Source organism: Amblyomma mixtum, chromosome 8, assembly GCF_055824585.1.
Source record: "Amblyomma mixtum isolate Tamu chromosome 8, ASM5582458v1, whole genome shotgun sequence".
NCBI classification, from domain to species: Eukaryota; Metazoa; Arthropoda; class Arachnida; order Ixodida; family Ixodidae; genus Amblyomma; species Amblyomma mixtum.
In genome coordinates this window covers 120,506,849-120,512,093 of record NC_143019.1, presented here as the reverse complement: position 1 = coordinate 120,512,093, position 5,245 = coordinate 120,506,849, and the positions used below count along the sequence as shown (strand labels likewise).

General features: G+C 51.8%; 1 non-coding gene across 1 annotated transcript; it reads right to left on the bottom strand.

Moving 5' to 3' along the window:
- Positions 1 to 243: 243 nt before the first annotated feature.
- Positions 244 to 405, bottom strand: LOC149334122 (U1 spliceosomal RNA). The gene has a single exon (XR_016285384.1). It is a non-coding gene; the product is annotated as a U1 spliceosomal RNA (small nuclear RNA).
- Between the last annotated feature and the right edge of the window lie 4,840 nt (positions 406 to 5,245).

Below are 5,245 nucleotides of genomic sequence, written 5' to 3'. Positions count from 1 at the left end.
AAACGTGCCTACCGCCGTGGCCACGCGAAGAGGCTGAGGAAGTAACATAATCGTCGGCAATTCTTTTTTGTCTCTCTTCTAGCCGAGTGTACCGAATGTAATACAAAGCGTAAAATTGTTAAAATTTCATTTCACATCAGCCCACAAATTACCACCATACTTAAGTAACCGTCTTCAGCACTACATTTATCAACGCTAGGACTGTGTTGATAGCTATTTCTGATTTTAGAGGTTTCATGTGGTCGGGGGACGCGCGCACGCAGTCCCCCACTACCAAAAATTGCATGCCCCATCTGCCTCTATTGAGGAAGTGGCAGGGGTCAACGCGGGCGCAGTGCAATGCCCAAGCCTCGCCCTGGAGGCTCCTCCATCCTGACCAAGGACGCCTCGGCACCAGGTAAGTATGCCCGAGATATGCCTGGCCTGAAGATGCCGTGCACCGTGGCCCTCGCAAAGTTGCCAGTGAGCGCGGCATTGTAAAGAAATAATGTGCCTAACAGAAAAACCATAAAGAGCTAATTTAGAGTTATTATATGTGACTAGGACCTTAACTAGTAATTTGCATTTCCTCGGAAATGAGGGCACTTGATATTCTTCGTAAAACTCGGCATCTTATGTTTCCATTCCTTCGGTGGTTGTAGCAGCACGTGCCATCGATTCCATAAGTTTTTTCTTCGCAGTAAAGAGCATTGCGTATAACAACGTACTCCAACGAGTTCAGTGCCCCTTTGTTCGAAAGATTGCAGATTTTGCCTTTTCCTTTGTTGTATGAAATGAAAATCGCGATGGTTGCGCCTGTGTGTGTGTCTCTTGCTTGCACGGTTCAAACTCGCTTGCATAATAAAGTTTTCCATCCATCTTGCTTCGTCCTGTCCGTTGTGGGCGCAAAACTTTTTCATAAGTTGTAAATAACATAATACGAAATAAATACCCTCTTTCAAACAACATTTTTGTGTTGCCTAATGGCAATACAAGTGTCCTCTTTTGTGTGCTTTGTATATATGTATGTACTTTTTATATGTGTATACTCTGTTTAATTTTTGTATTGTATAGTAGTTCTCCGTATGTACTGCCTGTCGCTGCTCTGTAAACGTCTCCGGGACTCAGTCAAGGCCCAGTCGGTCCTTTTAGCCCGGAGAACGTTCCAGTGTATAACTGGAGAATAAAATTGAATTGAATTGAATTGAAATACAAGGCATGCAAGCAATATAAATTTTAATTACCCTGTAATCCGAAACGCCTACGGACAGCGCATAATTAAGTATAATGGAGTGAAAGTATGGAATAGCGTGCCACTGCAAACTAAAATGGCTAGGAACTTTCTCTTCTGCATTAAACGTTTCTACTTTTCTAAGGTTGAAGGGCACGTTTGGTGATCATTTACACATGTGTGCTTGGCGAAACCCTTGTGGTCAACCCACTGCCGCTTCTCCGAACCGCTTGGCGCGGAATCACCGGGCCGCTTCGGAGCCATGTGTCTCACTTACTCGACTGCAACGAGACGGCTGGCGAAGGAGCGTTGGTGTAGCTGCCAACGCCGACGCGCGTGCGCTTGTTCTACCGCTACCGTGTGACGTCACGGTTTCTATACACAGCTGCGCCCCCTACGGGCACACCGGTTGCTAAGGAGGGGAGGAAGTTTCGCTTTTACATTCTCCTTTCCATGCTCCCGCTCTAACATTACATTCGCGGAGGAAGTTGCTATCGCACTTGCAGCTGCGGATCCAGCGTCCCGAGTCATTATCACCGACTCAAGAGAAGCTTGCCGCAATTTTGAACAGGGCCAAATTCCAGATCGTGCTTTCCAAATTTTACACAGATGTGAGTACCGGGATTTCCCAACCCGGCGCACCATCATCTGGGCCCCGGCACATGCGGGGATAGAGGGAAATAAGGTAGCGGACACTACCGCCCGCGCGTTGTTGGAACTTGGCATCCCACCGCTGCCACCACTGTTGGGACTTGGTAGTCCGAGCCAGGAAACGGTCGAGGCGACGGTGAGTAAAAGGACGTTTATGTACAGTATGTACAAGGGCTTTTACATGATACAAGGGTCAAGAGCACCACGGGCAGGCACACAGAAGAAGGGCGGCCCCGGCGGCGAGCGTAGCTCCAGCGTGATGGCTCTTCTGCTGCCCGTCTGCTGCTCGGGTTCAGCGCGGCTCCGTTTTTATAGCCGCTGGTAACGGTTACGGCAGCCAGCCGTTCAAATCCTCCAATCACTGGCCACCGTTCAAATTAGACCAATGGTCGAGAGCCGACGAGCGTCGGAGGAGTTTGCACCGACGGAGAGGAGGAGAGGAGGAAGGGTCCGTGTCGGCGCCGCGCTGGCGGGATGAGTCACGCTGCACGCCGCGACATGTCCGAGAGAGTCTGGGCCTGCTTTGAGCGACGGCGGGCGCGCAGCGCTTGTTTCCAAAGAGGCCAGCCAGCGAAATGTGGGCTCCGGCACTACAGCACCACCGCCGCCAGACAATGCGCCACGAAGACGAGCTACTTCCGCGTGGCTCGGATGCGGGGCGCGCTCGTACGCCAGGCTCCTCCAAGTTCTCGTCCGGTGTTCAGCCGCAGGTAGCTCCAGGCTCCTTTCCGAGAACGGGTCCCGCTCGTCAGGACAGGATCACTGCTCCGCAGCTTTGTCGTCCAGGTGCCGGGACCAGCTTCACTCGGTCCTTCGGAAGAGCTTGCTTCTCAGCATCGGTCGTTGATCGTTCTGCATGTTGCCAAGAACCGACCGACAACAGGCAACACCCAACACGAGCAAGTGCCCTCTGTCACCCGTCAATACACCAGACTTAAAGGTCATAAAAACTCCTCTGGCTATATTTCGGTCCCCTTTTTGTTCCCTCTTCTACAAGAGACACATGTGGGATACAAGAACTCCAAAGTAATTAACTCAAACAAAGTGTCAAACACATGAAACACTCGGAATGAAATAAATGCAAAATAAATTCGCTCTCTGGAGATCACTCGGCCAGGAAACCACTCAGCTGAGGCCACAAATGAGGATATCAATTTTTCCCCGATCTGCGAGCGAACTTAACAGCTGTTCGCGAAGAGACAAAACGTAGGTCACGAGGAGGCGAAGCCAGCCTTGCTTAGAACACACGGCTTAGTGCGTCTACGTTCGCGTTTTCCTCGCTTCTAACGGACGGTAAACGACACCCGCTACAGCGGAAACTAATGACTCTGCCTCTTTCGCTGTAGCTGCGCTTTTCTCTCTCTCTCTCTCCTACCGTGGTAGCTAACGTCTCTGCCTCTTTCGCGGTAGACGCGCTTTTCGTTCTCTCTGTACTTGTCTTTCCAGTTTCTACGGGCGGTACAGTACGAGAATGATTTGTTTTCTCTCACTGACGACTTATCCCGTTCTTTGCGCTTCGCGCGCCAGTTGCGGCGTTCAGTTGCGAGTGCGCAACGCTTCCGGTGCGACCGTTCTTTCTTTCTCTTTGTTCGTGGTGGCAAGTGAGACCCACGAGTCTTCAATTTCTCGCGCACCCTTTTGCCTCTCCGCGCGATTTCAGGTTCGCATCTACACGGCCTTTCGATTTCACGCCTACCGAATAGAGTTATCCTGACGCGCGGCTTTCGCGATAACCCCGCTTGGCCGAGCGCTTAGACGGTTTCTTCTTGCCAATTTTCTTGCTCCTGTCACTGCGGCCTCGCACAATCTTTCGCTCTTTGAGCCGTACTCGCGTTCTCCTCGCGCGCGCGTGCCGCTTTCTGTGGGAGCACGGTTTCTCCCGTGACTGCAGTGGAAAGCGAGAGCCTGCATGAGAGCACGCGCCTTTGCGCGTCTTGCTATCTCTGTGCTGGCGGCAAGATTCACACTTGTCCCGCTCCTTAATTCTGAGCTTCTTGAGCAGCGCTCTCTTGTATCGCGGTTTCCTGCCTTGATACTGTTTACCGCGCGAATGCCTGAACGATTTCTTTCTGCAGTTTATCCTGCTGCCCAGATCCATGAGCCTCGGCACACTTATGCGCTTCGCTTTGCGCGATAGTGATGCATCGCACATTTCTTTAGCTCTGGTTCTGACGCTAGTTACAGGGCTGACAACGTGACTGACTTTACTGAAGTCATTTCGCCGGCGACGCTGGCGCTTCCGATGGTGGAAACCCGTTTTCCCGCGTTTGCCCTTTCTCTCTTTTCGGCGGCGCCCGTCTTTCTTCTGCCTGCCTTTGATCTTTCGGCGGCACCACTCTTTCTTTTGCCTGCCTTCCATCGTCTTTCGGTGACAGCTCTCTCTCTTGAGCTTCCCTTTCCTCTCCTTTCGACGGCAGCACTGTTTGTCTATCGCCTTGTGGTGATAGCTCACTTTTCGGAACCGGCTGTTACTTTCCTTCCGGTTGCAGCTTTCTTTGTTGTGCTTTCCTTTCATTTTCTCCTGAGGAAGCACGTGCTGCTTCTGTCGCCTAGGTTCCTGTTCTCTGACAATATCACTCTGATTGTCAGCCGATTCATATGTGCTACCTAGATCAGGCCTGTCTTTGGCGTCTTTACTAGCCTCCACCAAACTGCGTTCTTCCTTGCCAGCCTTTACGAGTGCACATTTGCCCTCATCTATCTCGGATGGAACGGCATCTACAGCCCCCATATTGTCTGGAAGGTCCTGTGCTCCACTGTCGTCCAGCACCTTAGGTTCTACAGGCGCGGACGAACCAGTGCTTTCTCCTGACATGAGTACTGGCATACAGCTCTCGTCATGCTCCTGACGGGTTTCAGGCAATTTCGGATGAGGGTCGGCTCTGCACTCAGTCGTGGTGTTCCCGCTACTGCAGCTGCTTTCTGGAACGTCGCAAAGCTCAGAGCAGTGCGAAAGCACGGGACTCGTTTCGCATTCCTCGCCAGAGACACTAACGCACAACTCAGCGTCCGCAAACTCTATATGCGTCCGCATCCGTTGATCGGAAGTCTCAGGTTTCTGCATTTCTGTTGAATGCGATGCAGAATGCGGTGTGTCATCCTCATCTACTTCGCTTGCGTCGGCGCAAGCGTTTTCACTAATGTCCAGACGGACGTCCTCTCTGCCCTGTTCGGCAACTTCTCCTGCTTTGGACACGCTAGGAGATTCGCTTTCCGGTAACTCCGCCACAATTTCAATGGGCGCGACCTCTGTGATTTCACCGTCCGATGCTGTGACTACCTTATCCGATGGTAGAGAGGTTCCCTCAGTTCGCGAATGCGAGGCAATTCTCACTGTTACAGCAGCAGTTACATCTGCCAAGTACGGACTACGTTCCTCTGTGC